The sequence below is a fragment of the Gambusia affinis genome, linkage group LG07 (genome assembly GCF_019740435.1).
Source record: "Gambusia affinis linkage group LG07, SWU_Gaff_1.0, whole genome shotgun sequence".
In the NCBI taxonomy this organism is placed as follows: domain Eukaryota; kingdom Metazoa; phylum Chordata; class Actinopteri; order Cyprinodontiformes; family Poeciliidae; genus Gambusia; species Gambusia affinis.
In genome coordinates, this window is record NC_057874.1 from 23,301,031 (window position 1) to 23,314,609 (window position 13,579).

At 38.3% G+C, this 13,579-nt stretch overlaps 1 pseudogene; it reads left to right on the forward strand.

Annotated features, from left to right (window-relative positions):
* The first annotated feature begins 1,138 nt into the window (after nt 1-1,138).
* On the forward strand, nt 1,139-3,568 carry LOC122834522 (annotated as a pseudogene).
* The last annotated feature ends 10,011 nt before the right edge of the window (nt 3,569-13,579 follow it).

A 13,579-nucleotide genomic window follows, 5' to 3' on the forward strand; every position in this document is an offset into this window, starting at 1 on the left:
GCCACCAAGGGCGTTTGTGGTTAAATGTCACTACTTCACAGAAAAAGAATTACTTCTCAAAAAAACAGCAGAGGCTGGAGTGATAACAACCGCTGATGGTGACACTATCCGCGTCCTGCCGGACTTCACCCAAGCTGTGAGTAAACAACGCGCCGCTTTTACCGAAGTAAGGAAACTGCTTCGCAGCTGCGCAGGAGTCCGCTACGGCCTCAAATACCCAGCGACGTTAAGGATTACTACAGCGGATGGACAAGAAACGACCTTCAAGGATCCAAAGCGTGCGAAGGAGTTTGTTCTGAAGGAGTTGCTGAACGCTGAAGCGTCCCATTAAGCATGACCTTTCGCAAGGGAGCATTACCTGGAGTTATTAGGACTGGACGGAGCCGTCGCAGGACAATAACAAACATTAGTGCTGAATAATCGGATCTTACAGGTAATGCGTGCGTATATTGAGCCTTATAGTGCGTTTTCTTTATATAAGAGACATACCATAATGTCTAATTTCGAATTCTAAGTTTTGGCTTTTTTGATACTTGCAATTATTTTATTTTTTTTATTTTTTATTTTTTTTGGAGCCTTGTGATGCTATATTGGAATGGGTCACTACTGCTGTAGAAATTGTATCGTTGCGTTTAATTACCGTTTGTAACTGGGTTCTGGTGTGGGCTAACATGGTAAGCATTTATCAGTTTGGATAGTGAGGAGATACACTGGGAGTATAGCGGCCTCCTTTTGAGGCTAATTTTTATTTTATTTTATTTTCCTCTTTTGCCGTTCTATTATAGGTGCTTTGTTAATTTTGTGTTCATTATTCCCACCTCTCCTGTCCCTTGTCCTTTTTTTCTCTCCCTTATTCCCCCTATGGCACATGTGTCAAACTCAAGGCCCGCGGGCCACATGTGGCCCGCTACGTGATTTTATGTGGCCCTCTCCCCCACCACCGTTTTACAGGGCTATTGATTGACTTAAAATAGGTTTTGAGCACAAATTGACCACAAACTACATCTCCCATAATGCCTTCCGATTGTTACCAGCTAACATTAGGGCTTCTCGCCACTAGAGTGCAGCAGAGTCACCTCAAGCTGATTATTAATTTTCCCAGCGAATAAAACTGAAACATCGACAAGCTAACATCAAAATGTCTAAGAATAGAAAAATCGATTTACAAGGAAGACTGTTTCATGAACGATGGGAAAACGAATACCTCTTTGTACTACAAGGTGAAAAACCAGCATGTCTTTTGTGTTCTGGGGCAGTGTCCGTTGTGAAAGAATACAATATACGTCGGCATTTTGAAACAAAACACGGAGCTAAGTACGCGAAATTTAGCCTTCAAGAAAAACAAAAAATTGCAGCAGATTTAAAAGGCAGATTGCAAATGCAGCAGAAATTGTTTACAAAAGCCACAGCCAAAAATGATGCAGCGGTGAAAGCAAGCTTTATTGTAGCTGAAGAAATCGCCCAGCTTCAAAATCTTTTTCGGAGGGTGCATTTTTGAAGCAGTGTATGCTAAAGGTGTGTGAGCAGGTGTGTCCCAATAAAGTACAGACTTTCCAAAATGTCAGTTTGTCAAGAAATACCAGTTAAGGAAATTGCCGGAAATTTAGCGACACAGCTGGCCGAAGAAATGGGCAGCTGTCTAGTTTTTTCATTAGCTGTGGATGAAAACACAGACAACGTGGATACGGCGCATTTGTCCATTTTTATTAGAGGGGTGAAGCCAGACCTGTCTGTAACCAAGGAGCTCCTGGATATAGTGGCGCTGCATGGAACCACAACCGGACGGGACATTTTTGATGCAGTGGAGAAGTCTGTCGGTAAAAATAAATTGCCGTGGGAAAGGTTGGTGGGACTAACTACAGACGGTGCTCCTGCGATGTGTGGAGGAAAAACAGGCTTGGTTGGACTAATGAAGGAAAAAATGCAAAAAAGCAACAATCAGACGCCGCTGATCACGTATCATTGCCTTATCCATCAGGAAGCGCTGAGTGGAAAGGTTCTGGAGCTGGATAATGTGATGACCACTGTCATGAAAACAGTCAACTTTATTCGGCCTGAATCACCGCCAGTTTCAGATGTTCTTGCAGGAGGTGGGTTCAGAGCATGAAGATATGCCGTACCATACAGAAGTAAGGTGGCTGAGTAGGAGCAAAGTCCTTAACGATTTTTGAACTTGAGAAGAAATCGATCTTTTCATGAAAAACAAAGGAAAACCCTTGTCTGAACTGTCCGATCCGAAATGGCTGTGTGAATTTGCTATGTTATGTGACGTCACCGAGCATCTTGCTCAGCTAAATCAGAAACTACAAGGACGTAAACAAGTCATCACACAGACGTCCGACATGATCACAGCTTTCCAGCGCAAACTCGATCTATGGAAGTACCAGGTGGAACAAAACAATCTCGTCCACTTTCCTGCATGTCAGATCATCTCAGCCTCATCTCCCGGTGCTTTTTCATGTGCTCGGTTAACTACCAAACTAACTCTGTTAACAAACGAGTTTGATCGGCGCTTTTATGACTTTAAATCGCAACACTCTAGTTTTGACATCTTTGCCAATCCTTTCACCGCCGATGTCTGCAGCGCGCCCCACCGCCTTCAGATGGAGTTAATTGAGCTTCAGAGCGACAGTGGCCTGAGAGCGAAGTTCCGTGATGTTTCAATCGAGGACTTTTACCGTCTACTTCCCCCTGATTTGATGCCACAGCTTCGACTCCATGCAGCTCATGTTTTGTCCATGTTTGGAAGCACCTATCTGTGCGAACAGATGTTTTTAATAATGAATTTAAACAAGACCAAGCACAGATCGCGCATTACTGACGAAAACCTACACGCCGTTTTGCGGATTGCCACAGCACAAGAACTAAAACCAGACATCGACGAACTGACAAGGGGAAAACGGTGCCAGACATCCGGCCAGAAAACATTGGTAAGCACAAACAAACTGAATTAAAATAGAATTAATGTAAAACCAAAACTCAGTATACTGGAATATGAATATAGTTTATTGATTTTGCTTGTGTTTTGTTTTGTGTTTATTTACAGAACACAACTGGTGAATGAGGATGTGTGTGAGTTGGTGACAGAGTGAAAAGGGATCAGCTTTGTGTTCAAGGACAGGCAACATCGCCTAATTGTTTTGTTCTTATGTGAAATACATGTTCGTTGTGTAATAAATAACAGAAACGTTTTGTGAATGAAGTTGAGAGTTAACAGCAAAACTTGTTTTTATTCTTTGTCTGCTTATCTTTAAAAACTGATTTAAGTATTGTAATTTTTCAACTGAGCAGTAATTTTACATCCATGCAAGCTCAAATGTAATATTTAAAACTTGAATACATAAAATCAGTTACTTAACAATATGAGGTGTTGTTTAATTTATTTTTAACATTGTATTTCCATATAATTATGCTAGGGTTGACCAAGTCTAGTTTTCCAGACCTATCACTCTGCAACTTTAGATGTGTTCCTTCTCTAACTAACACACCTGGATCTTTGACTCATTCATAGGCCTCTACAGAACTGAGTTGCTGCTACTGAGGGAAGTCAACCTTTTGTCTGGGGTATGTTTTAGCAGGGACGCATCTATAAGTTGCAGTCTGCTGCAGTCTGGAGGACGGTATAAATAATTCCTGATATATACCGTCATTGTGGCCCGTTGAGGGTGGCCAATATGCTGAAGTGGCCCTTGGTGAAATTGAGTTTGACACCCCCGCCCTATGGGCTACATGTTGGATGCCTCTTTTGTTGAGTCTTGTCTATGACCTCTGCAAATAAAAAGATACTAACCAACACCACTTTGGTGTGCTGGAATGTCAGGGGATTAAACCATCCGGTCAAACGTAACAAAGTACTCTCTCATCTTCAGAAATTGCATAGTCGCATCGTTTATTTGCAAGAAACCAATTTGCTAAATAAAGATCAGTGTAGACTCTGCAGAGGTGGCTTTACACAATATTTTCATTCGGATTTCAACAGTAAGAGCAGGGGAGCAGCTATTTTAATACATAAAGATGTACAGTATGAAGAGTCTAAAACAATTAGGGATAAAAATGGCAGATATGTCATCACACAAGGCGAATTATTTAATAGGCCTGTTGTTCTTGCTAATGTTTATGCTCTTAACTGGGATAATGTGGATTTTTTTAGCAATCTTTTTTCCCTCTTACCAGATCTTGAATCGCACAACTTAATACTAGGTGGGGACTTGAACTGCATTTTGAACCCAACATTGGATCGTTCCAGCCCAAAAGTTGCCACGCTTAGTAACTCATCCCTTTGTATTAATACGTTTATTGAAACATACGGAATGGTGGACCCCTGGAGATTCAAATATCCATCATCCAAACAGTTCTCTTTTTTTCTCCCAAGTACACCAAACCTATTCAAGGATTGATTACTTTCTGATTGATGAGAGACTCTTGCCCATGGTTACCCAAGTAGATTATGGCAGCATTGTAATATCAGACCATTCCCCAGTCACTCTGCGGTTAGGCTTTCCTGAAGACAAATCTCCCACCTTTTCGTGGCGGCTTAATCCCAGACTGCTGTCTGAACTGTGAGAACTGGAAGTATAGCGGCCTCCTTTTGAGGCTAATTTTTATTTTATTTTATTTTCCTCTTTTGCCATTCCATTATAGGTGCTTTGTTAATTTTGTGTTCATTATTCCCCCCTCTCCTGTCCCTTGTCCTTTTTTTCTCTCCCCTATTCCCCCCATGGGCTACATGTTGGATGCCTATTTTGTTGAGTTTGTTGAATAAAAAATATCTATTTCTTTGTCGACTTCATCAACGCACAAATAGATATTTTTATTGAGTTAAATGAGTCGCCTGAGATAAGTAATGCTATACTTTGGGAAAGTCTAAAAGCATATCTGAGAGGTCAAGTGATATCTTACGTTGCTGGTGAAAACAAAAGGCGGGCTAAACGGGCCTCAGAGCTTATTGAACGAATTAAAACCGTAGATCAACAACATTCAGCTTCACCTTCTGATGACTTATACAGAGAAAGAATCCTACTTCAAACAGAATTTGATTCAATCACTAATACCAAAGCCATAGACATGCACCTGAGGTCACGTCTCACCTATTATGAGTCTGGGGATCATGCCGGCAAAATGTTGTCCCATCAACTTAAACAGTCAGCATCTGCAGGTTTCATTACAGCGATAAAGGATGAGCATGGTAACATACTTACTAACCAAAATGAGATTAATGCTCAGTTTAAGTCATTTTATGAGAATTTGTATACTTCTGAAGCTGGTGACGCTGCTTTGATCGAAGACTTTTTCAGTAATCTGACTATATCCATGCTAGATGACTCGGACAAATCTAAATTGGAGGGTACTATTACTATTTCAATCTGTAGAGACTCAGACAGACAAAGGGTAACCATTAGAAAAGTTTAATGACAATATGATTTAAATCTTTGGCGCCTGGGCCCCGGCTAAGGACATTGATCATCGCAAACTTTGCGATGGGCTTGGATGAGCATTCCGTATGCTGAGAGGAACGTCATCCCCCCGGGACCCGGCACTGGTGGTGGAGGCGATGAAGGATGTGGCCTGATGCTGAGTGAGTGGAGGTGAAGGGGTGGAGGTGGGTTGAGCTCTGCTGGAAAGCGCACGACGCCATGGATGGCAGTCCTTATCAGCTGGGGCTTGGACAGTGATTGGACGTGACGAGTCTTGGACCGTCGTTGAGCAATCAACGGTGATGAGCCGGAAGTTCCGGCTGGATGATGCAGGTGGGGCTAAAAGAGTCTTCCAGATTGAATTTGCGCCTAGGCTTCATATCAGAAATAACTCAGGCTATCACAAAAATGAAACCCGGAAAGGCACCTGGCCCAGATGGGTTTCCCATAGAGTTTTTAAAAAAATTTGCACCAAAATTAGTCTCTTTACTGCTAAGAGTTTTTAGGGAGATATTAGATAAAAAGGCCCTACCTGTGACTATGACGCAAGCAATTATTTCACTGATACTTAAAAAATCTAAAGACCCCTTGCACTGTGAGTCATATCGCCCAATTAGTTTGCTATGTTGTGATTATAAGATTTTGGCAAAGGTCCTTGCTGGCAGGCTCGAAGATGTTCTTCCCAAACTTATCCAGATGGGCTTTGTTAGGGGCAGACAGATATCCAGTAATTTACAACGTCTCTTTAATGTAATCTATCAGCGCCATGATGTTGAACCTGAAGTAGTGATATCCCTTGACGCCCAAAAGGCATTCGACAGAATTGAATATGATTTTCTGTTTACTCAAATTTTTTGAGTTTGGGCCGAAACTCAAAAAATTTGGATTCGGCCCAGTTTTCTGTACTTGGATCACCATTTTGTACACAGTACCACATGCATCAGTACGAACAAATAAGGTCACTTCTAGTTTCTTTCCTCTCTCACGTGGCACCCAACAAGGATGTCCCCTTAGCCCCCTTTTGTTTGATATCGCTATTGAACCTCTGGCAATCTTGATAAGGGACTCCGCTAATTTAACTGGTGTGCAGAGAGGTGGGCGCGTAAACAAATTGTCCCTTTATGCTGATGATCTCCTCCTTTTCCTGTCTAAACCCAATATTAAAATACCTATTGCTCTAAACCTAATTGGAAAATTTGGGCAGGTTTCTGGTTATAGATTGAATCTATCCAAAAGTGTTTTATTCCCAATCAACAACAAGGCACGTCAAATTGCCTTCCATAGTCTCCCCTTTATAGTCAGTAAAGATAGTTTTGATTATTTGGGCGTCCGTGTAACATATGATTCCAGTTGCTTGTTTAACAAAAATTTCACTAAGGCACTGAATAAATTAAACATGGAGAAGTGGTCAAAACTCCCTCTGTCTCTTGTAGGAAGAATAAACTCAGTCAAGATGACAATCATGCCAAGGTTCTTATATCTGTTCCAAACCATACCAGTCTTTATTCCTAAGAAATTCTTCAAAGAATTAAACAAACATATATCTGTGTTTATCTGGAATAAAAACATTCCGAGAATTAGAAAGGAATATCTAGAGAGTCAGAAAGAGGACGGTGGACTGTCCCTACCTAATTTCCTTTACTATTACTGGGCAACCAATATCCATAAGTTTTTGTACTGGTTTATAGATCAGACGGGTCCTGAATCCCCAGATTGGGTCCACCTGGAACAACATTCTAGCAATCCAGTGTTGCTTAGCTCATTAATATGTAGCCCTTTACCTTTGAGTAAATGCCACATGATGAATAATCCAGTTGTTGCGGGCGCTCTAAAGATATGGTTCCAATTTAGGACTCATTTTCAATTTAGAAATGCACTAACTGCATCTCCTGTGCGATGCAATGTCCAGTTCACCCCATCCTTGATAGATCCATCCTTTCAGAAGTGGCACGAGAGAGGCATAACTTGTGTTAAGGACCTTTTTGAAAGAGGTCAATTTGTTTCTTTTGAACAACTTAAAAGGCGCTTTGGTGTCCCTCAGGCTGACTTCTTCAGATATCTCCAGGATGCGTGAATTACGTGAAAACTAATTTCTCATTAACACTGCCTCGAATAATGTGGATTGATGAATGTTTGGATATGAATCCGACTGATAAGGGCTTAATATCAGTTATATACGGCAAAATTCAGAACGCTGCATCCCCATCACTTATACATCTAAAAGAATCATGGGAAGAAGAGTTAGGGGAACTATTTACTGATACAGCCTGGCAGGCTGCAATCTCAAGAATCCATTCTTCTTCAATTTGCATTAGACATAGCCTGCTACAATTTAAGGTTCTGCACAGATTGCACTTGTCCCCTAATAAATTAGCTAGAATGTATCCTGGTGTAGATTCATCTTGTGTTAGGTGTGGACACCACCCTGCTGATCTCAGTCATATGTTCTGGCTTTGCCCCAGGCTCCTCCCCTTTTGGGAGTCAGTCTTTAGGACGATTACATTTATATGCAAGAGGAATATTGATCACAGTGCTCTAACTGCCTTATTTGGGGTTGTCCCTCCGACTACACCAATAACAACGCAGCAGGCCAATGCTATAGCATTTGTTACACTACTTGCAAGACGCCTAATATTATTCAATTTGAAGAGAGCTGCTCTTCCATCTCATAAGCAGTGAATGGAAGATGTTATGCTCCATCTGAAGCTTGAACATCTGAAACATACAATAAACAACTCAATCCAACAATACAATATCACCTGGCAGCCATTTCTTTTGCATTTTGAGACAGACCTCTCCTGAGCATATAGCCCTCCCCTCCTCCTTCCCCTTCCCCCCTTACTAAATATGTGATGTTAGCACCTGTTGTCATTTTGTTTTTGTTTGTTTTATTTTTGTTCTTACATGTATAAAACAATAAAAAGATTTGAATAATAAAAGTGTATTCATTTTAATATGAAAGTTACTATGCTACCAGGCCACTCAGATCAGTATCATTCAGGTTTTTTACACTAATTTGGAACAAACTTTCAGAACTTTTGAAACGCTGAGTTCCTTAGAATCAGGGCTAAAAGCCTACCTGTCTAGACTTGCCTTTGAATAATAACAACTGGAACACTGATCAACATATTTTATTTATATGGTGATTTTGATGATGGCATTTCACAAAATGTAATGTTTATTACTGGTTCCATAACTCATTACTGTGTTATTTTTTTATAGTGTAAAACTGCCGTGTTGCTGTAATGTCCTAGACAAATAAGCTTCACTTCACTTATTTGTAAGTTACAGCTAATTACTAACTTGCTCAGCAAAACCTCAGATGAAGGTTTGAATTAAAAAGCAAAATAAGGACAGTAGAAGGATTTTTTTGCTGTTAGGCTATACTGTAATGAAAACATACAGTAATGTATTGTATTTAATTGTATTTATGTGTTGTTGTTTTTTATAGGGTCAAACAGCATAGCAGAAGGAAAAAAAACGGTCAGTTCTAAGCCTACATCTCTTTGGTTAGCTAGATATTAACCTCTAGAACCCGACGGACCCACCGATGGTCCGTCGGGTTCTAGAGGTTAAAGAAGAACTTTAATTATTCACCCATATGTCTAATGAAAATATATTAAAACCTGTATACTATTACAATTCTATATGTATCTTAAAAACAAGCAGATTTGTTGCATTTTTTTGTATTTCACACAATTAATGTTTCTTTAAATAAAATAGTTGAATGTTTTTTCCAAAGACACATAAATTACACACAGCAGCTTAAACGTTTGTACACTTGAAGCCCATGGTTGCTCTGTGGTCACCAGGCTATCAAAATGATTTCTCAGTCAGAAGTGTGGCTGAAACTGGCAAAGGTAGAAATATTTTTTGCTGTCGGTGCTTTAGTTGGAGAGCAGCTGCTTCCTTCATAGAATGTTGGAGTTTTTTTATCCAGCTTGTCTCATACAGTGAATCTGACATGTTTTATACCAATTTTGAGAATAGATCAAATGCCTTATTTTAGATGAAATTAGTAAAAAAGAAAATCTAGTCTAATCTAAACATGAAAGCTAGAGGTTCACCCTCAGTAACCTTTTTCAGTTAGCAGAAACTCAGATTCAGATCATGGTGAAAATACCACAGAATATTCTCTGATTTAGCAAATGACTTCTGTCCCAAATTCTTATGTTTCTTAATCATTTTACTTCAGCTCCAACCAAATAAAATATTTCCTCCTTTTTATTCACCACTAAAATGTATGACCATTTGCATTAGAGCATTTAAAAAAAAATGCATTTAAAAAAAAGTTTTTTAGAGCATTTTTTGCTCTCATGCAAACATTAGAGAATAGAAATATTCCTTTGAAACCAAATATGTACATACACCAAATAAAAAGACACAAACACATTTTTACTCACTATCTATAGTTAAATCAGATCGAATTTCTCTTGTTTTAGGTTGGTTAGAATTACTAAAATCATTTCTATTCGCTAAATGTCTGATAACTTAGAAGAACATTCCTTTAGAGAATTATTTTGTAACTTTCTTCAAATTTAGAGGTTTACATGCACTTGATCAGCATTAGGGATAATTGTCTTTTAAACTGAATGACTTCGGTCAAACATTTATGCTTTCCTTCCTCAAATGTCTGATACATTAACTGACACATTTGAGTTAATTTGAGGAACACTTGATGTATTTTAAGGCCACAACCCCAAACACACTGCTTTCTTGTTTGATAAAATGAGAAAGTAAAAACAAAAAAGCCAAGACACCAGGAAGAGAATTATGAAACTGGTTCATCCTTAGGAACAATTTTTGATGGTTGAAGGTTCTGCATTCATCTGTTTAAAGAATTACATGCAACCATAGAATTGTTGAGAATGTCCAACCATTGTAACAGTCTGGAAGAGAACAGGTTCTGTATGCCAGAAATGAACATATATAGTAAATGTTCAAATCTACCCCTGAGAAGATTATGTAAGCCAGTGTCATCATCCATCCATCCATCCATTTTCTGTTCACCCTTGTCCCTAATGGGGTCGGGAGGGTTACTGGTGCCTATCTCCAGCTACGTTCCGGGAGAGAGGTGGGGTCAACCTGGACAGGTCGCCAGTTGCAGGGCAACACAGAAACAGACAGGACAAACAACCATTCACACACACTCACACCTAGGAAGAATTTAGAGAGACCAATTAACCTGACAGTCATGTTTTTGGACTGTGGGAGGAAGCCGGAGAACCCAGAGAACCCACGCATGCACAGGGAGAACATGCAAAATCCATGCAGAAAGACCCCGGGCCGGGAATCGAACCCAGGACCTTCTTGCTGCAAGGCAACAGTGCACCAGTGTCATCATCCACATTGAAATGCATGATATACCAACATGGGCTAAAAGGGGACTCAACAAGAAAGATGCCTTTGCTTAAAAAGAAACAAAAGCCAGATTGTAGTTTGAAAATGCATGCAGAGGCAAAAATATGTGATTTGATGAAACTAAAGTGGAACTGGTTGGCCATTGCAACAATCATCAACATTTATAGAAAAAATGGGGATGCTTGTGCCAACTTTGAAGTACAGAGGTTGCAGCATCATGATGTGGGCATATTGTGAAAAGTGAAAACAGTGAAAGTAACATTATTCTCTTGTAATATGTTTCAGATCAAATTCATCTTATTGCTGCTGTTGGTAGTGGTGGATTTGTTGTTGCCTTAATACATGTTTCCTGCTAGCATAATTTTAAGTCCTCCCAGGTAAGTTTAAATATTTAAGTAAGTCTGTGTCTCTTATTGTTTCATTTTGCTTTTCAAGCTAAAATCTCATGCTGTATTTCAAAATACATCTTGTGTCATGTTCATTTTAACAACAAAGAGAATGGAGTGTTTGTATTTAGTATGAAATAGTTTATCTAATATGTTTTTTCCTCTGGCAAATTTCAGGTGAAATTTACCAGGAGAAAGGACCAGGGTCAAGGACAGACCTGCAATACTTTGTGATTAATAGATGTTTGTTGGAGCTTCAAGTAAAATAAGTAAATACAAGTATGTTTTTTAAAGTTTTATTTAGATCAATTAAAAGCATATGGCTCTTAGTGATAGACTAAATTTACAATCTTGCAAAATTACTGCGGAAATATGTTTGAGTGTAGTAAAGCGTGTTCAAAATATTTTAATTAGGTTACTATTTTAATTGAAAGTTTAAGAATGAAATACAGATAAATAAAATATTAATCATGTTGTTATGTGGTCACAAATTTCACATTAGCAACATCCTTATCATATCAGTATTTACTGGTATGATAAGGACCATTTTATCTTGTTCTCACATACATCAGTATTTGTGGACAGAAACATTGGGAACGAGGCATGTAGGGTTGTAATAAATTCAAATCATCATCCGAGTCTCCAAATTATAGTCCCTCCAGTATTACCTACCAAATAAGAAATTAGTCATAAATTAGAGTAATATTCAGAGGTTGATGTCATTTCAGATCTAGTGGCATTTGTTTTGAGGAAATATGTAACTTAACTGTCTGTTCTGTGAATGAGAGAAAAAAGGAGTGTGTATATTTTGACAATATTGATTTTTTTTTCTTTTTACAATGAAAAAGTGATGAAGTAGTGTATTAAGAAATTGTCTATGACCTTTATATAACTTGATTTTATATACCCGTAATTTCCGGACTATAAGCCGCGACTTTTGTCTCATGCTTTTGACCCTGCGGCTTATACAACGATGCGGCTTATTTATAAAATTTTTTCTAACGGCCAGTAGGGGCGCTGGAGCAGAAAAGGTAAGCGTGAGACAGCTGGAATATATCTGTAGAGGAAGACTAATGTAACGTCGTGTTTTGTGCATGAATAAAATGAGCTTGAACAGACCCTCATCGTGGAGAATGCAAGAAGAAATGCATATGATGCAGCTTTCAAGTTAAAAGCAATCGAGCTGGCCGATAAAGAAGGAAACAGACACTGAGGAAGAAGACTTCCATGGTTTCAGTGCAGAGGAGGAAGAGGATGACGGCTCTCCGTGACTTTTAACTGTATATTATTTAAACCAACCCTGTTAGTGTTGTTTTGCTATATTGCTGCTGTTCAGAAAGAAAAGCTACGGCATATTATTGTCCGTTTTATTTAAACCAACCCTGTTAGTGCTGTTTTGCTATATTGCTGCTGTTCTGAAAGAAAAGCTACGGCATATTATTAAAACTTTAAAAACACCTTCTGTGTACCGTCTTTCTTTGTAAATATCTCATGTTTTAATGTAGGCACATGCGGCTTATACACCTTATACACACAAAATGTGTTTCCTTTAAAAATGTAGGGGGTGCGGCTTATAATCAGGTGCGCTCTATAGTCCGGAAATTACGGTATATATATCAGCATCTTATCTCCACCTGTTTCGCATTTCAAAGAAGCATAGTAGTTCTTTCTTAGTGTACTACGAAAAAGATTCTCAAAACCTTTTGTTTACTGCTTTTTATGTATTTTTTTTAACTAAAGAATGTTTAATGTACAAGAGAAATGTTTACAAATAAACTACAATTCCCTCATGTATTCCAAATGTAAAAGCCATAGCAGTCATTGTATTATCTTTTCTTTATTTTTCCATGATAGCCAAACTTTTTTGTCAGTCAATGATTATTTTGTGTCATGTAATGTCTAATCACTAATTTAAATATATATATATATATATATATATATATATATATATATATATATATATATATATATATATATATATATATATATATATATATATATATATATATGTATATATACTTTAATGCACATGATGGAAACATATTACAATATTCATATTCATGATGAATAAGCATTTATATTTGTAAATATGGATAGAATATCTTATGTTAATATTTTTTTCTCTTCTGGAATTTGCAAGAGAAATTGCTTATGATTTTGGTTTCCTCTAATCATCTGCGCTGCCTTAACTTTCCACATCTGCAGATAGGTGTGTTTTTTATTTGTTATAAAATGGAAGAAAATAGGATTGAAAGGACTGGAGTTACATAGCTGAATTAGAGCTAAACCTGTTCAGAATTATCAAGGTAAATTCCATGTATACAAGAGAAACAGATGTAAATATTTTTTTTGTTTGTTTAATAAAGGTATAAGTAATAATATTTTGTGTCTGTGCTGAATAAGGGATTAGCAAAACCA